This window comes from Cervus elaphus, chromosome 7 (assembly GCF_910594005.1).
Source record: "Cervus elaphus chromosome 7, mCerEla1.1, whole genome shotgun sequence".
In the NCBI taxonomy this organism is placed as follows: domain Eukaryota; kingdom Metazoa; phylum Chordata; class Mammalia; order Artiodactyla; family Cervidae; genus Cervus; species Cervus elaphus.
This window is the reverse complement of record NC_057821.1, coordinates 6931492-6958571: the sequence shown is the minus strand read 5'-3', so window position 1 is coordinate 6958571 and position 27080 is coordinate 6931492.

The window sequence follows — 27080 nt, the reverse complement described above, 5'->3', positions numbered from 1 at the left end:
GGAGATACTGGAGACTTGGTTTTATTATTAGAGCAGGCTTCAAGGGGTGGAAGAGGTATCCACTGGCCTCCTGGTTATTAGGGAGGATGGCAGCCTGTCCTCAAATTAGATGCCTGCTAAGTTAGAGACCAGCCCTTAGGTAGCAGCTTTTAAAACATGTAGATATACCCTTCTTAGGAAAAGACCGGGGGTTGGGTTTGTATTACCTGTTCTCTTTGCCCTGGTCCTTGGGGGAAGGCGCTGTGAAGGGAGATCAGGCACCTAAGTACTGCCCCACTGCTCCGCTGTTGGCTCAGTGCTGGGGAAGTTGGGAATTAAACCTTGTTGGCTATCAGGCTGAAGCAATCTGGGGACCGATCTCTTAGGCAGCAGCTTTGAAAACTGGGATGCAGTTGTGTGTTCAAGCTCCCTCCAGGGATATACTGGGATTTGGAGCAGGCTGGAAGGGGAAGGCAGAAGTGTCTGTGGGCTTCCCAGGGGAAGATCCTAGTCAGCCTGAAATGCCAGCTAAGTTAGAAGCCTGGTCTCAGGCAGAAGCTTGTAAAGCTTGCAGATGACCCTCTTTTCAGGAAGGTGTGAGAGGAGATTTGGGCTATTCTCTGATCCCTGAGGGTGGCAGGTGCTCAAGCCCCTGAAGGAATTGACACCTTTTTTTTTTCTTTTTGATGTGTGCCATTTTTTATGTCTTTATTGAATGTGTTACAGCATTGCTTTTCTTTTACATTTTGGTATTTTAGCTGTGAGGCATGTGGGATCCTAGTTCCCTGACCAGGGATCAAGCCCACACCTCTTGCATTGGAAGGTGAAGTGTTAACCACCAGCCAGTCAGGGAAGTTCCCAGGAATTGACTCTTTATTTGCTATAATCACGTGGGTGTCACAGACACAAGCCTCCTTGTCAGTCAGAGCTAGGTGTTAGTGGAGCCCTTCCTTCCAGTGAGAGACTTAAAAGTTGGGGGTGCTAGATGCAGAATCCACATCCTGTCCTCATCAGGGAGAATCTGGGGGTTGGGTACTGTGTTGGGTGAGTATGGGGATTTAAGGCAAAAGTGTGTCTCAACATTTCCTGTCTGTTCCGACGTGGGTGTTTTCTCACTTCTCTTATGTGTAAGATCTGCTCAGCCAGTCCTCTGATTGTTCTGTGTGTATCTGTGCATTCAGGGTGTTCATGGGAGGAGGACCACTCAGGCTTCCCCATGTCACCATCTTGCTTCACTCTCCATTTGTTGTATTTTATTTGACAATAGATCATATCTACTTTCCCATGGTAAATGAGTGTCTGCATTGTTGTTCGGTGGTTATATTGTGTCTGACTTTTTTGAGACCTCATGAACTGCAGCTCACCAGTTTCCTCTGTCCTCCATTATCTCCTGGAGTTTGCTCAAATTCATGTCCATGGGTGATGCAACCTAACCATCTCATCCTCTGCTGCATTGCATCTCTACCCCCTCCACATTGCATCACTTATTTTATAGACATTGTTCCAATAGTGTTGGAAAAGAATTACAAAACAGGCACAATTTCTTCTAAGAAATAGATACAAAGAAATTATTGCAATACTTATATTAGTGCCTTCCTTCACATAAAATGTGTTTCACAATGCTTGGCAGGGTCTTATATTGGATCTGTCATCTATAAAATGCTCTGTTTAAAACTATACTTATGAAAGGATAAAAAGAAATCAAAATGAATTCAGCGAGGACACAAATATTGATATGTGTAGGAGGTGTACTGAATGGCATGAATTATGTAGAAAAATGTTTGTCCTAAAGCTTTTTTTTTTTTTTCCTACCACAGTTAAACATAAAGATCCCATCAAAACAGTTACTCAAAGTTTAGGAGCATCACGTGGTCAGCTCAGAAAAGATTCTCTTTTCTTAATGTTGCCAAGATGCTGCTCTCAGATGCTTAGACTGACCTCTGAGACTCAAGGTAGGATCTCCAAGCTTGCAATTCTGTGTTAGGCAGGAGACAGTGGGCTGGTGGGAGAAAGTTTGGGACTTTGTTGAACTAATCTTGGGGTAAATGTATTTATAGTAACCAGGATGGGCTTCCCTGATAGCGTAGTTGGTAAAGAATCTGCCTGCGACGCAGGAGATCCCAGTTCGATTCCTGGGTCAGGAAGAACCTCTGGAGAAGGGACAGGCTACTCACTCCAGTATTCTTGGGCTTCCCTGTGTCTCAGTCAGTAAAGAATCTGCCTGCAGTGCAGTAGACCTGCGTTTGGTCCCTGGGTTGGGAAGATCCCCTGGAGAAGGGAAAGGCTACCCACTCCAGTATTCTGACCTAGAGAATTCCATGGACTGTATAGTCCACTGGGTCACAAAGAGGCAGACATGACTGAGGGACTTTCACTTTCACTTTCAGGCCTTGGTGTGCTCTGCTCATCAAAGTGAAAATGTTTCCTACTCTGCCTGGCCAGTTCGCCAATTTCTACTTCACAACCCACTTCATTCCTAGGCTCAGTCCCTATGTAGCTGACCCTTAATGAGGCCCAAGCACCGTGCTCTATCCCTATATGTAAATGACTTCTGGAAGGAATAAAAATCAGATGACCAGCAAGGTATTTTCCAGCCCTTATATTCTTTTCTGTCTTGAGATTTGACTTGCTGGGCTGTAGTTGCCAAAACGACCTTTGGAGGATGGACCTGGTTAAGACTCAGTCTCCCTAACCCTCTACATGCTGCAGTTGTAACCTTGGGCACTGGCTAGAGTCAGATGTCAACTTTGTAAGACAGCTGGTCAACCCTTTAGCCTTTGTTTCTTACCGAGATTCCAGCAAGCCTGAGTCGTAATGATCCAAGTTAAACGCGTGGAAAGATTATCTGAGTGAGTGAACATGACAAATAAAGTGGTTCTCCCATCTTCACTCACTTTGTGAAGCTCACAGAAAAGCCCTCAAATTGATCTCAAAGCTTTTTCTGAGCTGGATATAGCCTCAGAGCGCTTCTTAACTTACTGCTATAGCAAACTACTATGCCATAAGAATTAGAGAAAATGGGCTTCCAGGTCAGTGAGCCCAGGGTGGCTTGGACGGGGCACATAGATGCTCACAGACTCTCCCTAGGCATCTTTTCTCCTAACCCGAGCGTGGGCTCTAGTAGGTGGGTCACATGGCCTTAGTTGTTCCAAGGCATGTGGAATCTTCCAGGACCAGGGATCAAACCTGTGTCCCCTGCATTGGCAGGTGGATTCTTAACCACTGGATCACCAGAGAAGTCCCTAAGCTTTGCATTGACCACAAAGCTCCACCCACCTGTCAGCTCTCTGAGGAGGTTGGTGTCCATCTGCGACTTGCAACAGCTGGCCGTCCAATCCCACAAAGGTTGCAAGTGAGAAACTGAATTGAATCCCCACTTTACCCTGGTCTCAGGTGCCTGAACCCTGCAACTCTGATCTGAGTCCCCGCAGACTCTGTGCCCACACCAAGGGGGATACTAAGGTGCACCGTCACAGACCTACCACCCTGATTCCAGCTGCCATCCTTTTTCGCCTGGGTTTCTACAATAGCTTCCTTCCTGGTCTCCCTGCTGCCACCCTTGGCCACCTGCAGTCGATTCTCTACTAGCAGTCAGAGTTAACCATTGAAAACAATACCATGGGGAGCATCATTTTCTGTTTGGATTACTGTTGTATCCCAAGTGTCACAGACCATGCCTGAGAGATCAAGCCCTGAGCCTTTGGAGTGGGAGCACTGACTCCAAGACCCTAGACTACCAGAGAACTAACCCTAGGGGGTATAAAATAGTGAGAACTCACACAAAGGAAACCACTGGAATACAAGACCTGGCATCACCCAACCACCAGTAGCACCCTGTGCAGGAAGCCTCATCTAAACAACAAACAAAAAAATATAAACCCAGTCATCAGCAGACAGGATTACCACCTCACTCAGCCTTGCCCATCAGAGGAAAAACAAGCAAACAAACAAAAACTCAGCCCAAATCTCACTCTATGCAAAGCTTACACAAACTGCTGGACAAATCTTAAGAGGGCAGAAACCAAAAGGAAGAAAGAACTCAACTGTCTTCAAGGAAAGAATTCAACTTCCCTTGGGGCCTGGAAAAGGAGACTTTAAACATAGTAACTTAAAAAAAATAATAATGAAAAAGCAGAGAAATACTACACAAATGAAGAAGCAAACTAGAAACACAGAAGTCCAAATAAATGAAGAGGAAATAGGCAAACTACCTGAAAAAGAATTCAGAATAATGATTGTAAAGATGATCAAATGCCTTGAAAACAGAATGGAGAAAATGCAAGAACCAATTAAAAAAGACCTAGAAGAATTAAAGAATAAACATACAGAGACAAACAACATGATTACTGAAATTAAAAATACTCTAGAAGGAATCAATAGAAGAATATCTGAAGCAGAAGAACAAATCAGTGAGCTGAAAGATAAAATGGTGGAAATAACTTCTGAAGAGCAGAATAAAGAATGAAAAGAATGACAAGAACTGAGGATAGTCTTAGAGACCTCTGGAACAATATCAAATATACCAACATTAGAATTACAGGGTTTCCAGAAGAAAAAGAGAAAAAGAAAGAGTATGAGAAAATTTTTGAAGATATTATAGTTGAAAATTTCCCTAACCTGGAAAAGGAAGTAGTCAATCAATTCCAAGGGGCCTAAACCCAAGGAAAAACATGACAAGATATGTATTAATCAAACTAACAAAGACCAAACCCAAAGAAAGAACATTAAAAACAGCAAGGGAGAAGCAACAAGTAACATACAAGGGAAACCCCAAATGCTTAACAGCTGATCTTTCAGCAGAGACTCTTCAGGCCAGAAGGGGATGGCAGGATATATTTAAAGTACTGAAAGGGTAAAATCTACAACCAGGATTTCTTTACCTGGCAAGGATCTCATTCAAAATTGATGGAGAAATAAAAAGCTTTTCAGACAAGCAAAAGTTAAAAGAATTCAGCACCACCAAACCAGCTTTACAACAAATGTTAAAGGGACTTATATAGTCAAGAAATACAACAGAAGAAGAAAGATCTACAAAATCAACAACAAACAATTAAGAAAATGGCAACAGGAAAATATATAGCAATGATTACTTTAAATGTAAATGGATTAAATGCTCCAACCAAAAGACACAGACTGGTTGAATGGATACAAAAACAAGACCCATATACATGCTGTCTACAAGAAACCCACTTCAGACCTAAAGACACATATAGACTGAAAGTGAGAGGATGGAAAAATATATCCCATGCAAATGGGAAGCAAAAGAAAGGTAGAGTAGCAATCGTCATATCAGACAAAATAGACCTTAAAATAAAAAATATTACAAGAGATAAGGAAGGGCACTACATAATGGTCAAGGAATCAAACCAAGAGGAAGACATAATAATTGTAAATATCTATGCACCCAACATAGGAGCACCTCAATACATAAGACAGACACTAACAGACATGAAAGGAGAAATTGACAGTAACACAATAATAGTAGGAGACTTTAACACCCCACTCACACCAACGGACAGATCATCAAAACAGAAAATTAATTAGGACACACAAGTCTTAAATGACACATTAGATGAGATGGATCTCCTTGATATCTTCAGGACATTCCATCCAAATGCAGAAGAATACACCTTCCTCTCAAGTTCACATAGAACATTCTCCAGGATAAACCACATCTTGGGTCACAAATCAAGCCTCAGTAAATTTACTAAAATTGAAATCATATCAAGCATCTTTTCTGACCACAATGCTGTGAGATTAGATATCAATTACAAGAAAAAACCTGTAAGAAACACAAATACATGGAGATTAAACAGCACATTTCTAAATAACCAACAGGTTACTGAAGAAATCAAAAGGGAATAAAAAAATTTCTAGAGATAAATGACAATGAAAACAGGACAACTCAAAACCTATGGGATGCAGCAAAAGCAGCTCTAAGAGATGAGTTTATAGCAATAGAATCCTACCTCAAGAAACAAGAAAAACTTTGAACAGACAACCTAATTTTACACCTAAAACAACTGGAAAAATAAGAACAACAACAACAAAAAAAAAAAAACCCCAAAATTAGTAGAAGAAAAGAAATCATAAAGATCCAAGCAGAAATAAATGAAAATAAAAATGAAGGAAACAATAGTAAAGATTAATAAAACTAAAAACTGGTTCTTTGAGATATAAACAAAACTGACAAGCCTTTAGCCAGACTAATCGAGGAAAAAAGAGAGAAGACTCAAATCAACAAAATTAGAAATGAGAAAGGAGAGGTTACCACAGACAGTACAGAAATACAAAGGGTTATAAGAAACTGTTATGAACAACTCTATGGCAGTAAAATGGGTAACCTGGAAGAAGTGGACAGATTACTAGAAAATTTCAATTTTCCAAGAGTAGCAAGAAATAGAAATTATGAACAACCCAATTATAAGCACTGAAATTGAAGCTGTGATAAAAAATCTCCTCCCCCCCACCCCCCTCACCGAAAAAAAGCTCAAGACCAGGTAGCTTCACAGGAGAATTCTGTCAAACATTTAGAGAAGAGCTAATGCTTATCCTTCTAAAACTCTTTCAAAAAACTGTAGAGGAAGGAACACTTCCAAACTCATTCTACAAGGCCACCATCACCCTGATACCAAAACCAGACAAAGACAATACACAAAAAGAAAACTACAGGCCAATATCACTGATGAACATAGATGCAAAAATCTTCAACAAAATTTTAGCAAACAGAATTCAGCAACATATCAAAAAGCTCATATACCATGATCAAGTTGGGTTTATTCCAGGGATGCAATGATTCTTCAATTAAAAAAAAATCAATCAATACCATCTTAACAAATTGAAAGGTAAAAACCATATGATCATCTCAATAGATGCAAGTAAAGCTTTTGACAAATTTCAGAAGCCATTTATGATTAAAACTCTTCAAAAAATGGGCATAGAAGGAACCTACCTCAACAAAGTAAAGAACATGTATGATAAGCCTACAGCAAACATTATTCTCAATGGTGAAAAACTGAAAGCATCCCCCCTAAGATCAGGAGCAAGACAAGGGTGTCCACTTTCCCCACTATTATTCAACATAGTTCTGGAAGTCCTAGCTACAGCAATCAGAGAAGAAAAAGAAATAAAAGGAATCCAGATCAGAAAAGAAGAAATAAAGCTCTCACTGTAGATGACATGATACTGTACATAGAAAACCCTAAAGATAGTATCAGAAAATTACTAGAGCTAATCAGTGAATTTAGCAAAGTTGCAGGATACAAAATCAATACACAGAAATCACTTGTGTTTCTATATACTAACAATGAAAAATCAGAAAGAGAAATTAAGGAATCAATCCCATTCACCACTGCAACAAAGAGAATTAAATACCTAGGAATAAACTTACCTAAGGAGACAAAAGATCAGTACACAGAAAATGATAAGACACTGATGAAATAAATCAAAGACAACATAAACAGATGGAGAGATATTCCATGTTACTGGGTAGGAAGAATTGATACTGTGAAAATGACTATTTTGCCAAACACAATCTACAGATTCAATGCAATCCCTATCAAATTACCAATGGCATTTTTCACAGAACTAGAACACAAAATTTCACAATTCATATGGAAACACAAAAGGCCCCGAATAGCCAAAGCAGTCTTGAGAAAGAAGAATGGAACTGGAGGAATCAACATTTCTGACTTCAGACTATACTACAAAGCTACAGTCATCAAGCAGTATGGTACTGGCACAAAGACAGAAATATAGATCAATGGAACAAGACAGAAAGCCTAGAAACAGACCCATGTGCCTATAGGTACCTTATTTTTGACAAAGGAGGCAAGAATATATAATGGGGCAAAGACAGCCTGCTCAATAAATGGTGCTGAGAAAACTGGACAGCTACACGCAAAAAAAAAGAAAAAAGAAAGAAAGAAAGAAATCAGAATACTTCCTAACACCATACACAAAGAAAAACTCAAAATGGATTAAAGACCTAAATGTAAGACCAGAAAATATAAAACTCTTAGAGGAAAACACAGGCAGCACACTCAATGGCATAAATCAAAGCAAGATCCTCTATGACCCACCTCCTAGAGTAATGGAAATAAAAACAAAAGTAAACAAGTGGGACCTGATTAAAATTAACTGCTTTTACACAGCAAGGAAACTATAAGCAAGGTGAAAAGACAACCCTCAGAATGGGAAAAAATAATAGCAAATGAAACAACTGACAAAAAATTAATTTCCAAAATATACAAGCAGCTAATACAACTCAATACCAGAAAAACAAACAATCCAATCAAAAAAAAAAAAGGAAAAAAAATCTAAACAGACATTTCTCTGAAGAAGACATACAGATGGTTAACAAACACATGAAAAGATGCTCAAAATTGCTCATTATTAGAGAAATGCAAATCAAAACTACAAAGAGATATCATCTCACACCAGTCAGAATGGCCATCATCAAATAGTCTACAAACAATAAATGCTGGGGAGGGTGTGGAGAAAAGGGGATGCTCTTGCACTGTTGGTGGTTATGTAAATTAATACAGCCACTATGGAAGAGGGAAATCTATATGCATGTCAAGAAACAACAGTTAGAACTGGACGTGGAAAAACAGACTGGTTTTAAATCAGGAAAGGAGTACATCAAAGCTGTATTTTGTTACCCTACTTATTTAACTTATATGCAGAGTACATCATGAGAAATGCTGGGCTGGATGAAGCACAAACTGGAATCAAGATTGCCAGGAGAAACATCAATACCTCAGATACGCAGATGACATTACTACCGTTATGTCAGAAAGTGAAGAACTAAAGGGCATCTTGATGAAAGTGAAAGAGGAGAGTGAAAAATTTGGCTTAAAGCTCAACATTCAGAAAACTAAGATCTTGGCATCTGGTCCCACCATTTCATGGCAAATAGATGGGGAAACAATGGAAACAGTGACAGATTTTATTTTATTTATTAATTAATATATTTTTTTGAGCTCCAGAATCACTGCAGATGGTGACTGCAGCCATGAAATTAAGATGCTTGCTCCTTGGAAGAAAAGTTATGACCAACTTAGCATAATTAAAAGCAGAAACATAACTTTGCCAACAAAGGTCCATCTAGTCAAAGCTATGATTTTTCCAGCAGTCATGTATGGATGTGAGAGTAGGACTATAAAGAAAGCTGAGTGGTGAAGAATTGATGCTTTTGAACTGTGGTGTTGGAGAAGACTTTTGAGAGTCCCTTGGACTGCAAGGAGGTCATGACAGAGGATGAGATGGTTGGATGGCATCACTGACTCAATGGACATGAGTTTGAGTAAACGCTAGGAGTTGGTGATGGACAGGGAGGCTTGGTGTGCTGCAGTCCATGGGGTCACAAAGAGTCAGACACGACTGAGCGACTGAACTGAACTGATGGATGGCAGTATGGAGATTCCTTAAAACATTAGGATTAAAACCACCATATGAGCCAGCAATCCGACTCCTAGGCATATACCTTGATGAAACCAAAATTGAAAGAGACACATGCATCCCATTGTTCATCGCAGCAATATTTACAATAGCTAGAACATGGAAGCAACCTAGATGTCCATCGACAGATGGATGGATAAAGAAGTGTGGTACATATACACAATGGAATATTACTCAGCCATAAAAAGGAATGCCTTTGAGTCAGTTCTAATGAGGTAGATGAAACTAGAACCTACTATACAGAGTGAAGTAAGTCAGAAAGAGAAAGATAAATATTGTATTCTAATGCATATATACAGAATCTAGAAAAATGGTACTGAAGAATTTATTTACAGGGAAACAATGGAGAAACAGACATAGAGAATAGATTTATGGACATGGGGAGAGGAGAGGGTGAACTGTATGGAAAGAGTATCATGGAAACTTTCATTACCATGTGTAAAACAGATAGCCAATGGGAATTTGCTGTATGGCTCAGGAATCTCAAACAGGGGCTCTGTATCAACCTAGTGGGTGGGATGGGGAGGGAGATGGGAGGAAGTTCCAAAGGGGAAGGGATATATGTATATATGCATACCTATGGCTGATTCATGTTGAGGTTTGACAGAAAACAGCAAAATTCTCCAAAGGAATTATCCTTCAATAAAAAGTTAAATAAATTAAAAAAAAAGAATTAGAGAAAGTTAAAAAGGACAGACGAACAGACTCTTAATAAAAGAGATGTAATTTAAGGCATTTCAGTGATTAAAAGGCCCTCAATATAAATCAGAACATTAAACTTCTTTTTAAGATCTGTCAAAACTAAGGGTAAGTCCCCCCTCTGAACTTAAGCTTTATTTGATTCTTTAAGGATCATGAAGAGGGCAAAAATGTAAGGAAAATTAGATATATAAAAGGACTAAAAGGGATACCCTACTCTTTAATTGCCTACTGAATATGATTCTATGTAATAGGAAGCTATCTTAGTATTGCTTCCAGCTTTTGCCCGAATTGGAGCCTTTAACTCGTGCAGTTAATACTAAGGCTGAGGCTCAGGGTGCTTTTGTAGAAACTGGAGGAGGGGATAATGAGATCTGTGGGGTCCTTGTGTAACTCTTGCCAGGTGTGACCTGCCCGACCATTGGGACCATTTTCTAAGTTGTGAATCCACCCTGATTTTTTCTATTACCTTTTTTTTTTTTTTTTTTTTGCAGAGTTTGTGGATCCTTGCTGATTTTTGATCATAACTCCTTTGATTTGTATCACTGAAGAGCAAGTTACTTTCTAAATTCTAATACAAATATAATAAATCAACCAAATGTAACCTTTTTAAAAAATAGAGATTATAAAACTGTAGACTTCTATAATGATTTCCCTTGTTTTATATGCTGCTTATGTTTTGAAAAGGGGTATTAAGAGACTTTTTATTTGCTTAAAAACAAAATCAGTCTTTGTAATTTCTTTGCACTCTATACGAAGGGAAGAACTCTACAACACAGAGGTTCCGGGGTTCATGGAGACTTTTATGAGACTCTCCCCTAACAAATGTCTTTCTTAGTAGCTCTTTCTCCTTTCTGTTCCCTTTCTGCTGACTTTGCTTCCTTCTGATCCTTAATGTCTTCTGTTTTCAGTGAAGGCTCTAACAGGGCACAGAAGCTGTCCTGTTATTCATGTTGCATAGCTGATGGTGAAGTCCCAGATGTTAGGTATTGAGGGGTCAGGAACTGCGGGGCGCCGGACACAGCTCAGCCTCTCCTGTTGAACACTGTGGTCAACTGGTGAAAGTCTCACTTAGGGACGAGCTGAAAAAGGAGGAAAGAAACCTGTGGCTGACAATAGGCTTAAGGGCCCCCAGAGTGCCTCTTGTGGTGGTAAGCGGAATAGCTATGTTTTTAGATTGTACGTATTTGTGTTTGAATTGCGGTTCTCCCAGTTCTTAGCTCAAGATTTTACCCATGAACAAATCCCTATTTCCTGAAGTTTCAGGGAAACAATTTTATCTGGCACAATCCCCTCTTGGCATGGCTGTTAGATAGGTGTGTGTGTGTGTGTGTGTGTGTGTGTGTGTGAAAGCACATACATGGTAAATCATAAAGCCATTTAAAAAGAAAATATAATTTAGTTAAAAACCACATATCAGGTGTGCATTATATACAAATTAAAGCAATTGATGATGCTATCACAAAACAAAATGATGCTGATGATACAGTTCAGAAATGAAACTACTATCCATAAGCAATTTACAAAATGCAAGAAAATATAATTTGTTTTAAATATTCCTGGCGTGCTGCATTTTTTTCTACTGCAGTAGAAAACAAATTATATTTATTTTCATATTCAAATAACAAGAGCTCCAAGAAGAAATATTCCTGGTCCTAGGGTTAGGCTCAGAGAAACCCTTTTATTCATATCTACAGTCTTTTTCCTGAGACTCATCCACTCATGCTATCTGATGGACTTGGAAGGAGGGACCCCAGCATCTGTCACACAATTCAGAGGACTAGACCTCCTCAATGGCAATTCATGGACCAGACCTCCCCTTTCAAAACAGTTTTCTCTTGGGGAACCCTACTCTAATTTCATGGGGCAAACTTCAGTCTGTTTAACTTTTCTAAAGATTCATACTTCAAAGGGAAGGCATGTATGTTCCACTCTAGATCCATTCAGATTTCTCCTTTAAGCAAACTCATGGTTGCAAAGATGTACAGTGGGGTAGTCATTGAGTTAATAATATATCATCATCAACACCTACACTTAAAGCCAAAACATACATAGTGGCTTACTTGCTTTACTTTGACGTAATAAATAGGGAGTGTGTGTTGCTGAAACTTTTCAAAATTTAGAGTTGGATATCTCTATGACAAGATAGGGAAACCACCACCGACTATTAAATAGCCTTTCTCTTATTTAAATATAAAAGGAAATTCTGCATTCTTACTTATCCCAATAATGATCAAGACAGAAGAATAATGTATACTAGAAAAATAGTCTAAGAGGAAGGTGGGCCTCTAAACCAGCAGATACCTAGTTGGTTTGCTAGGAACCAATTTACAGTAAGGCCTGTTCATGGATGCAAAACATCTGTCTGGAATTTTGCAGCATTTCTTTGCATTCAATATCATAGAGATTATGGTAAATATGGAATAGGGAAGAGAAACGAAAACAAAACAAAGTTCTTTGAAAAACAAAAGTCTTTTGAGAATGTGTGTGTGCGTGTGTGTTCAGTTGTGTCTGACTCTTTGTGACTCCATGGACTGTAGCATGCCAGACTCCTCTGTCCATGGGATTTTCCAGGCAAGAATACTAGAGTAGGTTGTCATTTCCTTCTCCAGGGGATCTGCCCCACCCAGGGATCAAACCTGTGTCTCTTTTGTCTCCTGCATTGACAGGCAGATTCTTTACCCCTGACCCACCTGGGAAACCTTAGCCACAATTAATAGCATTAATTGTACTGTACAGCTTTAAGGATTGCCTGCAGATGAACTTGAGACCATCTTTTTGAAATGCCGGTTTTGCTTGTATTGTACTTAGAGCTGAGATATTTTGATATATTTCACTTAGAATAACAACCAAAAATGATATTCTAATACAATCTGGGCTTGAATGTAATAATAGTACTTAAATTTGTAGATGGAAAATTTCAAATATAGGCCTTCCATTTAGCCGAGTTTCTTCAGAAGCAACACACAAGTCTATAATTTGGAATTGGCTTGAAAAATCTTCATGGTGTCAAAGCCACTCATTCTGCTATAGTAAGCCTGAATGGACAGCAACCTCCTCCCTTGCAAATTACTGTTCCTAAAAGAAATGATGTCTGCTTCCTCTATGGTGCCACAAATTCATGCTGGGATAATGGTTTAGCACTGATTCTGCGAGAGAGCTGCTTCTGGAATTAGTTCCTGCATGTCTGTCCGTGGATGCAGTCTCATGCAACACACACATTTTAAATGTGGGAATGAATGAAAATAAGTAGCCATGTAATTTAACATATAGATATAAATAATATAAGCTGACACAGAATCCATAGTAGCTTTAAAATAAAAACTCTCCCTCTGAATGTATTTCATAATTCATGCCAGAACACTACTCCTTTTTTTTTTTTTTTTTAAGAAACTATCTATCTGTTTTATTTCCTTTTTGCGCAGCATGCAAGATTTTAGTTCCCAGACCAGGGATGGAACCCAGGCCTCCTGTGTTGGGAGCATGGAGTCCAAACCTTGGGACCACCAGGAAAATCCTCAGAACACAACTCTTTATATGGGCTACCAAAGAAAGAGGGATTTGGTAGGAATAAAAAAACATTATTTAGTTCAATATTCCCAGATTTCCTCCTTACTCTCTTCAAGCCTAAATAAAGAAGGATGCTTTGAAGATTGAATCTATAGCCTATTTCATGAGTGAGTAATGCTTAGTATCTCCTGAACATTTAATTGATACCTTCAATACATCTTACTGAGAATTACCAAGATCACCTAAAGTACCATATTTATTATGTATTTTCCCTTCTTATAGTTTGTATGCAGAAAATGAAAGGAAAGCAAGGAAACTGGCTGTAGCTTCATGCTATTATTTTGTACTTTGACACAGTTATTACTGATTGCAAGAGAGGTTTCTGTAAGGAAAATGTCACTATCATAAATTAAGGAAGACATTCAAAGGATCACTGGGCATATTATCCAACATGGAATTTCTGCCCCTTCTCAGAGAGTCTGAACCTTTTTTTCCTAAGATGTCTCCAGTGAACCAGATTCCTCTTCTGCCTTTAGGTAAAGTAGTTGGTCCCTTTTCCTATGTTTCATGATTGGCGAGGTCCTGGAAAACATCTCCCAGGTTCTCATTAGTGCCTGATCCCATAAACCACTACTGGGTATTAACCCAACCGTGAATCAGATCCTTCCCTCTTAGGACATTTCCAGCGAATTGAGAAGACACCCCTAAGCAATAGCATGCCAATTCAGCACATTTCCATAATCCAATATGACCTGGTGTCCTTAGAAGAAACACAAATCTGAGAATCTGAATGCAGTGACAAACTTGCACAGAGGGAAGATGCTGTGAAGACACAGGGAGAATGCCATCTGAAGAGGGACCCAGAGCCCAGAGCTCTGCTATCAACAGTCCGTAAACACTGAGGATGGATGAGAAGGACCAAAAGCTGGGGAGAGGCAGGTCGGAGTCTCCCTTACAGGCTTCCCAGGAAAGGAGTGCCTGTTGGCACCACGGCTTGGACTTCTAGCCTCCAGAACAGGACCCAATAAATTCCTGTTATGCTAAGCCACTTAGTTATTTGTACTTTGTCACAGCAGCCCTAGAAAGCTAGTACAAAAGGGGGAAGTTGCTAGACAGGAAGTAAACGGGAAGGATGCTGAGAAGTCAAGTACTTTTCAGGTGATTAAGTTTTAAAATAGCTTTTTTACTATCCATCGGGGTATTAATTCCTCAACACAGATGCTTTAGAAAATACATAAAAATATTTCAAATTAAAAATAACTTAAAAACAAATTACTCAATAGTATGAAGTCTTTGAGATTTTCACAAATTTCCTTCTAGTTTCTGGTTTATTCACACAAATAGTTTTTAAGTTGAATACAACTTATACATACATAATTATGCTGTACTTTTAAAACTTATTTTAAAGTGTTATTTAAACACATCCATAAAATGTGTTCAGAAACATCAATTTTAATGGGTACATAATAAACTATAATGTGGTTGAACTATAATACACTTAACTGTTTTCCTATAATTAGATGTTTATTTTTTCTTCTATTATAAATTCTGTGTAAATCAACATCCTCATTTAAATATATCTTAATGATCTAGCTTGAATATTTGAATCAATGGAAAAATGTAGAACATATGAAGTATATGGGATACATATTTGAATCAAATGGAAAATTTTGAAACACTTGAAGTGTATCAGCCAATAGTTAAATTCTGATAATCACTAGTATATATAAACCATATATATATATATCACTAGTACATATGCTAGTATATATACTAGTATTATATAAAATGTTTATTTTACCTTGCACTTGTCAGCATTAAATATTCTTATTAAATTTATATTTTCTATGAATTTGGCAAATGTAAAACAGCTTCTCAGTTTTTTAAATTTATATTGTATTTAATATATCTTAAGTTTGTTCATGCTTACTTTTGTCATATAAGTTCCCAGTTAATATGTTTATTCTATGTATCTCTTAGGACATTAACATGTTTCCTAGAGATTTGTGTAAATTCTTTTTATCAAGTTTATTTCAAATTTTTCCTTTGTATTTAATTTTATTCAGATACAATTTTTTAAGTAGACAAGTTTTAGTTTTCGAAAAGTCAGATCTAAAGCTGATTTTATTTGTAATTTTTTTAGATGCTTTTAAACTTAGAAAATTGTTACAGGATTGCCTTAAAATGGTTGCCTGGTACATATTCTAGACAATGCTCCCTTATCAAATGCTCAGTATTGTATTTTTCTAAATTTAGATATAATTGACAACATTATATTAGTTTTGGGTGTTCAAAATAATGATTCAATATTTGCATATGTTGCAAAATGTTTTTCATGATGTCTAGTTAATATCCATCATTATGCATAGTTACAGAATTATTTTTCTTGTGATGAAAACTTTTAAAATTATTCTTCTGGGAACTTTCAAATATACAACATGATATTATTAACTATACTCTCCATGGTGTGTGTTACATCCCTATGACTTATTTATTTTATAATTGGGAGTTTGTACATTTTAACTCCCTGTTTCCATTTTGTTCCCCACCTCTGCCTCTGGTAAGCAATGATAATGTGTATCTATTTATCTCTCATTTGCCTAATTTCCTTATCCACTCATCTATGAATGGACACTTAGGTTGCTTCCATATTTTGCCTATTGTAAACAGCATTGCAATAAACATGCATGCATACTCAGTTGTGTCTGACTCTTTGTGACCCCCATAGACCTAGCCCAACAGGCTCCTCTGTCCATGGGGTTATATTGGAAAGAATATTGCAGTGGGTTGCCATTTTCTCCTCCAGGGGATCTTCCTGATCTAGTGATCGAATCTGTGTTTCCTGAGGCTCCTGCACTGCAGGCTGATTTTTTTTTTTTTTTTTTTTACCACTGAGCCACCTGCAATAAACACAAAGGATCATATATCTTTTCAAGTTAGTATTTTCATCTTCTTTGGATAAATACTCAAAAGAATAATTGCTGGCTCATAAAGTAGTTTTATTTATAATTTTTAAAGTAATTTCCATAAACATTTCATTGCTGCTATACCAAATTACATTCCCAACAATAGTGCACAAGGGTTCACTTTTCTCCAAATCTTTGGCAGCTCTTGTTTTTTCTAAATTTTGGTAATGGCCATTCTAACTGGTGTGTGGTGATATCTCATTGATTCACAGTTCCCTAATGACTAGTGATGCTGAGCATCTTTTCATGTATCTTTTCATGTGCAGTCTTCCATGGAAAAACATCTATCCAGATCTCTTGCTCACATTTTAACAGGATTATTATTATTGTTGAGTTGTATGAGTTATTTATATATCTTGGATGTTAAGATATACAAATGTCAACTACAAATTAGCACTTACCTTCTACCTTTACAGGGATTAAATTATGTACTGCAGCTGCTGATTTTCAACAGCCCCTGAGAGGAGTTCATAGCAGAGAACAGGAATGCAGCACTCTGCTCTGGGGAAAACTGGCAGAACAAGCTTTCAGATAGTTAGATATTTTCAGAAGCTGTTATTATGAGCCCAATTGTTGTATCTCCTCATATCTAGAAAAGTGTTAAAATCCTTTATGGTGATGACTGCTCCTCATGACTAGCAGAAACCTTCTGCAAAAAATATGTGCCTGACTGCAGCTATGCCCTTCACCAAAAATCACGTATATATTGACTTCCCCTCTGCCTCTTAAGTTTCTCAGACACCTGAAATGATGCCTCTTAGTCTATTGTCCTCATTTTGCCCCAAATAAAAGTTAACTTGCACTCTCATGTTGTACATTTGTTGACAATCCCTTATCAAACCTATTATTGCAATTTTTTTTTCCATTCCACAGGTTGCTCTTTCATTTCGTTGATGTTTTCCTTTGCTTTGCAAATATCTCTTAGTCTGAGGTAGTCCCACTTTTAACAGCATATTTTTAAAATACCTTTAATAGAACCAGAAATAGAAAAGCTATCCTTTCAATGGACTAGAAACGAATTATTAGAATGTGACAGACAATGGAATGAGATTAATGAAGGAAGTCACAGATTAAAAGAAACTTACAAGGAAATTCGGGGGTGGAGTGGGGGAGGTTGGGGGATGTGGAGTGAGAGAAGGTGTGGGCTTAGATATGATGTATCTGTTAAAGAAGAGGTGGCAAGAATACAAAGAAGAACTGTACGAAAAAGGTCTTAATGAGATGGATAACCACAATGATTCGATCACTCACCTAGAGTCAGACATCCTGAGGTGTGAAAGGGGGCCTTAGGAAGTATTACTTCCAACAAAGTTAGTGGAGGTGATAGAATTCCATGTGAACTATTTAAAATCCTAAAAGATGCTGCTGCTAAAGTGTTGTACTTAAGCCTTTGACTGTGTGGATCACAACAAACACTGGAAAATTCTTAAAGATGGGAATACCAGACCACCTCATCTGCCTGTTGAGAAATCTGCATGCAGGTCAAGAAGCAACAGTTAGAACTGGACATTAGAACATGGAACAATGGACTGGTTCCAAATTGGAAAAGGAGTATGTCAAGGCTGTATATTGTCATCCTGCTTATTTAACTTATATGCAGAGTATATGTGAAATGCCAGACTGGATAAAGTGCAAGCTGAAATCAAGATTTTTTGGAAAATATCAATAACCTCAGATATGCAGTTGACACGACCCTTACAGCAGAAAGCAAAGAGGAACTAAAGAGCTTCTTGATGAAAGTGAAAGAGGAGAAAGCCTTTTCACTCCTGTGAAAAAAACTGGCTTAAAGCTCAACATTAAAAAATCTAAGATCATAGCATCCGGTCCCATCACTTCATGGAAAATAGATAGGGAAACAACAGAAACAGTGAGACTTTAATTTCTTGGGCTCCAAAATCACTGAGGATGGTGACTGCAGCCATGGATTTAAAAGAGGCTTGCTCCTTGGAAGAAAAGCTATGACCAACCTAGACAGCATATTAAAAAGCAGAGACATTACTTTGCCAAAAAAGTCCATCTAGTCAAACTACTGTTCTTCCAGTAGTCATGTATGCATGTGAGAGTTGGACCATAAAGAAAGTTGAGCGCCAAAGAACTGGTACTTTTGAACTATGGTGTTGGAGAAGACTCTTGAGAGTTCCTTGGACTGGGCAAGGAGATCAAGTCACTCAATCCTAAAGAAAATCAGTCCTGAATGTTCATTGGAAGGACTGATGCTAAAGCTGAAACTCCAATGCTTTGGCCACCTGATGTGAAGAACTGACTCATTGGAAAGACCCTGATGCTGGGAAAGTTTGAAGGCAGGAGGAGAAGGGGATCACAGAGGATGAGATGGTTGGATGGCATCACTGACTGAATGGGCATAAGTTTGAGCAAACTCCAGGAGCTGGTGATGGACAGGGAAGCCTGGAGGGCTGCTGTCCATGGGATCTCAATCAGTTAGACATGACAGAGTGACTGAACTGAACTGAAAGTGCTGCACTCAATATGCCAGCAACTTTGGAAAACTCAGCAGTGGTCACAGGACTGGAAAAGGTCCATTTTCATTCCATATCCAAAGAAAGGCAATGTCAAAAAATTTTCAAGCTACTCTACAATTGTGCTCATTTTACATGCTAGCAAGGGAATGGTCAAAATCCTTCAAGCTAGCCTTCAACAGTACATGAACCAAGAACTTCCAAATGTAGAAGATGGGTTTTGAAGAGGCAGAGGAACCAGAGGCCAACATCTGCTGGATCATAGAAAAAGCAAAAGAATTCCAGAAAAAAACATCTCCTACTGCTTCATTGGCCTCTAGGAACAAAGGGTGAACTCAGCTAAGCATCAACAAGAAAACAGGGGCATCTGTCCTAAAGTCACACACACACACACACACACACACACACACCAAAATCTGAATTCTGCCAATAACTCCATGAGTATGGAAGAAAAACCCAAGGATAAAACATAACTCAGACAACACCTCTATTGCAGTCTTGAGACACACCTGGAAGAGAATCCAGTCAAGCTCTGTGTAAACTCCTGATCCATGAAAACTGTGAGATAATAAATAAACACTGTTTTACACTTATAAGTCTATGAATTTGTGGTCATTTGTCATGTAGCGATTGCCCCCTTCTTCCCCCAAATTCCATTATGTGAGTTATACCCATTTTTAAACCTTCTGTGCATATGCAGTTTCATCCTTACTATCTGAACCACATTTGGGATGGGGAGAATCCACTCTGTCTCATCAGGATGACAAAACATTTTTTCTGTGAAATTGAGTTCAAAATAGTATCAACACATTGCATTATTGTAAGGAATAAAAAGTTCGTAAAAGCACTTAAAATAGAATCTGTACATAGTCAACACTATATAAGTGTTCATTGTGGATCTTTAAAAAGCTATTGGTGATCTGATGATTTGCCTTGTATTGTTGACTTGACAAGCCATCATTGTTTTATAAAGTTTTTTTTTAACAAAAATTTACATAATGTGGTATGCTATCACAGAATTTTAAAAGTGCTTTAGAAAAACACACTTACATGTTATATAAAGCAAACCAATTTACAGAGCAAATTGCATTTTGGGTAGTTTGCCAAATTAAAGAGGATGAAGTGTGTCTATTATGTTTGAATTTTTTTTAAAATTTTCATCTTTAAATAATATTATGTAATTATATATTAAACACTCATCTGGAATTTGAAATTAGAGAATAATTTTACTACCATTATTTTCACTCTAATGAGAAAGAAATAAAATGTTTTAAACTGGTTAGTGCCAAGAATACATTCTTTTTAATCAGCTTCATTTATTTGTAGAGATCTCTTAGACTTCCCTGGTGGTTCAACCATAAAGAATTAACCTACAATGCAGGAGACACAAGAGATTCAGGTTCAATCACTGGGTCAGGAAGATCATTGGAGAAGAAGATGGCAACCAACTCCAGTGTTCTTGCCAGGGAAATCCAATGGACTGTAACCTGGTAGGTAATAGACCATTTGGGGTCACAAATAAGTCAGACATGACTTAATAACTAAACAAAAACAGACTTCCTATATGTGTATCTACTGTATGCTAGAATGAAAAAAGATGTAAGAACGGTCATTTATATCACTAGGAAAATTTATAAGAAGTTTATGTATATTTGCCAAATCTTGGAAGCAACCAAGATGTCTTTCAACTGATGAAATGATAGTCAGACTGTGGTACTTCCATGTAATAGATATTATTCAGGGATAAAAATAAATGATCTATTAAGCCATGAAAAAATATGGAGAAACCGAAGTGCATATTATTAAGTGAAAGAACCCAGTCTGAAAAGGCTACATATTATATGACTCCAACTACATAACATTCTGTTAAAGGCACAAACCAAAGAGATAGTAAAAATATTTGTGGTGGCCAGGGGTTCCAGGGGAGGAGGGACCCCTGGGTAATTTTAGGGCAGGACAAATATTCTGTATGATATTCTAATGATGGATACATGTCATTAAACACCTGTCAAAATCCATAGAATCTACCAGGTGAAACTATACCCAAATGTAAAATATAGACTTTAGTTACTTATCATGTATCCATTTTGACTGATCAATTATAAATAATTTAAGGTGTTAATAATAGGGAAAATTGTGAAGGAAGAGCAGTATATGAAAACCCTGTGCTCTCTGATCAATATCTCTGTAAACTTAAAGTTGCTCAAAAATTACAATTAATTTTTAAATGTGATTTTATAATTATGCCTTATGGCATTATTAGTTCTGAATTTTCCTTCAAATTATCAAGAATGATTCAATTGTGCTCATCATTATATGAATATTAAACATTTGGATGATATATATACATATTTTTTTAAAGTTTTGTGCATTGTAACCATGACTTTTATCAATGTTTCAGAACTCTCAATTATAGATCATCTATTTTCTAAATAATCTTTATAAATGACTCATATTTAAACCTGTTTTTCTTAAAATTATTGATTCTCACAAAAGCTATTTTTGTATGCTATATAGGTTCTAAAATCATATAAGTGAGGAAATAATGTATAATAAGAAATATTTAAATTTTAATAAAATAGTAAAGCTAGAAAGATAATTCATTCCTTCCTTTAATCACTTGTTGCTGTTGTTCAGTCATCAAGTCGTGTCCAGCTCTTTGTGACCCCATGAACTGTAGCACGCCAGGTCTCCCTGTCCCTCCCGTCTCCTGGAGTAAGCCCAAGTTCATGTCCAATGAATTGATGATGCCATCCAATCATCTATTTTCTGCCTCCCTCCTTTCCTTCATTTAATCACTAGCATGGACTCTTCTCTTGTACAGAAACAAACATTAAAATAGGATAGTTCTGGGACTTCCCTGGAAATCCAGTGGTTAAGACTCCATGCTTCCAATGCAAGGGATGTGGGTTTGATGTCTTGTGAGGGAAACTAAGATCCCACATGCCTCATGGTGTGGTAAAAAAACAAACAAACAAGCAAAAAACTACATTACAGTAAAGGAATTAATCTATTCCACCAGGAGTATTGTTTGTGTTCTCTTTTTCTCTTTTGCCTCTTTTTTAATCGAAGCATATTTCACATGCACCAGATCATGAACTCTTTATTGCCAAATTCAGACTTAAATTGAAGAAAGTACAGAAAACCACTAGACCATTCAGGTATGACCTAAATCAAATCCCTTACGATTATACAGTGGAAGTGAGAAACAGATTCAAGGGATTAGATCTGATAGACAGAGTGCCTGATGAACTATGGATGGAGGTTCATGGCATTATACAGGAGACAGGGATCAAGACCATCCCCAGGAAAAAGAAATGCAAAAAAGCAAAATGGCTGGCTGAGGAGGACTTACAAATAGCTGTGAAAAGAAGAGAAGCAAAAAGCAGAGGAGAAAAGGAAAGATATTCCCATCTGAGTGCGGAGTTCCAAAGAATAGCAAGGAGAGATAAGAAAGCCTTCCTCAGCGATCAATGAAAATAAATAGAGGAATTCAATAGAATGGGAAAGACCAGAGATCTCTTCAAGAAAATTAGAGATACAAAGGGAACATTTCATGCAAAGATGGGCTCAATAAAGGACAGAAATGGTGTGGACTTAACAGAAGCAGAAGATTTAGGAAGAAGTGGCAAGAATACACAGAAGAACTGTACAAAGAAGATATTCACAGCCTGGATAATCATGATGGTATTATCACTCACCTGGAGCCAGACATCCTGGAATGTGGAGTCAAGTGGGCCTTAGGAAGCATCACTATGAACAAAGCTAGTGGAGGTAATGGAATTCCAGTTGAGCCATTTCAAATCCAAAAAGATGATGTTGTAAAAGTGCTACACTCAATATGTCAGCAAATTTGGAAAACTCAGCAGTGGCCACAGGACTGGAAAAGGTCAGTTTTCATTCCAATCCCAAAGAAATGCAATGCCAAAGAATGCTCAAACTACTGCACAATTGCACTCATCTCACACGCTAGTAAAGTAATGCTCAAAATTCTCCAAGCCAGGCTTCAGCAATATGTGAACCGTGAACTTCTAGATGTTCAAGGTGGTTTTAGAAAGGCAGAGGAACCAGAGATCAAATTGCCAACATCCGCTGGATCATCAAAAAAGCAAGAGAGTTCCAGAAAAACATCTATTCTGCTTTATTGACTATGCCAAAGCCTTTGACTGTGTGGATCACAATAAACTGTGGAAATTCTGAAGGAGATAGGAATACCAGACCACCTGACCTGCTTCTTGAGAAACCTGTATGCAGGTCAGGAAGCAATAGTTAGAACTGAACATGGAACAACAGACTGGTTCCAAATAAGAAAAAGAGTATGTCAAGGCTGTATATTGTCACCCTGCTTATTTAACTTATATGCAGAGTACATCATAAGAAACGCTGGGCTGGAAGAAGCACAAGCTGGAATCAAGATTGCCAGGAGAAATATCAAAACCTCAGATATGCAGATGACACCACCCTTATGGCAGAAAGTGAAGAACTAAAGAGCCTCTTGATCAAAGTGAAAGAGGAGAGTGAAAAAGTTGGCTTAAAGCTCAACATTCAGAAAACTAACATCATGGCATCTGGTCTCATCACTTCATGGCAAATAGATGGGGAAACATTGGAAATAGTGGCTGACTATTTTTTTGGGCTCCGAAATCACTGCAGATGGCGATTGCAGCCAAGAAATTAAAAGACACTTACTCCTTGGAAGGAAAGTTATGACCAACCTAGAAAGCATATTAAAAAGCACTGGGATGACCCAGAGGGATGGGATGGGGAGGGAGGTGGGAGGGGGATTCAAGATGGGGATCACATGTAAATCCATGGTTGATTCATGTCAATGTATGGCAAAAACCACTACAATATTGTAAAGTAATTAGCCTCCAAATAATAAAAATAAATGAAAAAAAAAAAAATTCTTGACCTATTAAAAGAACAAAAAGAAGCAGAGACATTACTTTGTCAACAAAGGTCCGTCTAGTCAAGGCTATGGTTTTTCTAGTGGTCATGTATGGATGTGAGAGTTGGATGGTGAAGAAAGCTGAGCACCGAAGAACTGATGCTTTTGAACTGTGGTGTTGGAGAAGACTCTTGAGAGTCCCATGGACTGCAAGGAGATCCAATCAGTCCATCCTAAAGGAGATCAGTCCTGTTCACTGAAAGGACTGATGATGTGAAGAGCTGACTCATTAGAAAAGACCCTGCTGCTGGGAAAGATTGAGCCTAGGAGGAGAATGGGATGACAGAGGATGAAATGGTTGGATGGCATCATCGACTCAATGGACTTGAGTTTCGGTAAACTCCGGGAGTTGGTGATGGACAGGGAGGCCTGGCGTGCTGCGATTCATGGGATCGCAAAGTATCGGACACGACTCAGTGACTGAACTGAACTGAATGTGTGAGTTCAAAGTGTACAACGAGTTGATTTTTTCCATTTATATATGGCTATATGACTACCATCAGTGAGCTAACATCTCCATTAAGTCATGTGTCATTTCTTTTTTTGTGGTGAGAACATTTACCGCCTAGCTTTTTAGCAACTTTGAAGTATGTAATACAAAATTGTGAACTCTCATCACAATGCAGTGCATTAGATCTGACAACTTATTTATTTTCCAAGTGCAGGTTTGTAATCTTTGACAAACTCCCCCTTTGCTCCCAGCCCAGAAAGGCAACTACCTTTCTATTCTGTTTCTGTTAATTGGGGTTTTAAACATTCCACATGCAAGCAAAATCATACAATATTTGTTTTTCTCTGACTTATTTCATTTAATAGAATGCCCTCGAGTTTCCTCTGTGGTGTTGTAAATGAGAGGATTTCCTTCCTTCTCACGACTGATATTCCCGTGTGTGTGTGTGTGTGAGTCTCAGATTGTTTTAATCTATTCATCCCTTGACAGGCATTTACGTTATTTCCATATCTTGGTTGCTGTGACTAAAGCTGTGATACACGTGGGCATGTAGATATCTGTCTGATGTTCTGCTTTAATTCCCTTCACATAAATAGCCAGGAGTAGGAATGCTGGGTCATCGGGTATTAACAGAACTAGTTTTGATTTTCTGAGGAGCCTTCCTCCTGTTTTCCATAGTTGCTGAACCAATTTATATTCCCACCAACAGTGCTCAAATGTTCCCTTTTCTCCACATCCAGTACTTGGCTGTCTCTTGTCTTCCTGATGACAGCCATTCTAAGAGGTATGATGTTGATGTATGTTTCTGTTTTTGATTTTCATTTCCCTGATGATCAGCGATTTGATTCTGTCCTTGAATTTCAGCAAACGAGATATCTTTACTCCTTCTACAAGTTACTGTGTAAATTACTCTTTAATAATTTTGGACAGAAGTGACTTCTTAATTTCTTCCCTGCCAGAGATACATTCCTCATAGAAGAAACTTGTCCAGTAGCAGGGAGCAATAGGGTGCATCAGAGAGTGTTTATGATATCAACCAGGGTTCCTGGCCTTCCCTAATCAATATATACTGACTAGAGGCTAGCAAGAAATTCAGGCAAGGCTTTCCTGGGGCCCCTGCTGCAGCAGAGGAGAGTAAGAACAAACAACTTTCTCACTCATTGAGCTTGTTTCTTTGGTGGGGTGAGGGGAGGGGGTGTGTCCAGGGGTCGGGCTGGAGGCATGGCTTAAAGTGATTTGCCCACCCTTTGGGTGGTGGTGTTTTGCTCCCAACACCTCTTTTTGCTCCTGGCCCTTCAGAAGTGGCAGGATGTGTTTTTTGTCCTCTTGTATCTTCTGTCCAGAACATGCCCCGATGTGCCTGCTTGCTGTTAATTTTAGTCCCTTATAGTTTCTTTGTGCTTTGTTGCTGAGGAGATCCTTGTCTGGGTGCAAGCACTGCCGCACTGCAGCAAGGGGCCCTGGGTCTCAGGCTGTCATAGTTATAGGCAATGTTTCTGGAAAGACCACATTGAAGCCTGAAAGTATTAACAGTTTGCCTCTCACTGGTTGTGTGTAGAGTGTGGGTGGCTTATCTTGTGACTAGTGTCTAGTAGAAGCTCAGGAGGTGTTTGCTGCACACACTAGATGATGCTTAGTAGCCAGAGCTAAACTGACTGTGCTTGATTTTGGATCTGAGAATCATTGCTCACTTGATTAGCTGCTTGGATGAATCACATCACAGCTCTGAACTCCATTTCCTTACCTGTAAAATGAGGATAATACTTTAGAGTTTAAATATGATAGTATTAAAATATAAGCTCCATAAAGACTGGAATTTTTACTTTTACTAATGAGTTAACTATTAGTCCCTAACTTGTGTTTAATGCATATTTGACATTCAATATATACTTGTTGAAATAGTAAATATTTGCCAAATCATCTTAAGGCCTTCCAAATAGCCTAATATTTTAGAATAATGTCATAAGGTAGATGTAATTTTGTGACAAGGAAGTGAGGCAAATATAAGTTAAATAAACTACTAGAAAGTAGAATACAGAAATTCAAACCCAAGCATCTAGAGTTTGTGGTTCATGCTCCTAATCTCTCTACCATAGAACATCACTAAAGTATGTAAAGGTCAGAAATATAGAAAGTACTTAACAAATGGTCACAGTGTTAAGAGAGTTATTGAAACTGGAATTTCTGATTCAATTAGGTCATTATGCCCAACTGAATACTACCTCTGAGATCAGCAGGATAAAGGACTATCAATCCAAGTTTGGACAAGAAGCTAAGAAGAAAAAGAGAGAGAGAAAGAAACTGGTACATCAATATAGGGTATGTGTTTGTTTGCTTTGAATGAATTCCTCCACCCCAAACCCCCCACCTCTGATCTCTTAGTATAAAGATAAATGCTCACCCTCAATGCAATGTGTGATTGGATTGCATTGCCATCGTTTATGCTTTCAAAACAAGGATATTCACAGATATATCTCATTATGTATATTTTAGCTTCAGGTAAAGAAATAAAAACTTCCCTTTTCAAACTAAAGTTTCAAAGTTTTCTATGTCAATTTTATTCTTGACTGCAAATATATTCATATGTA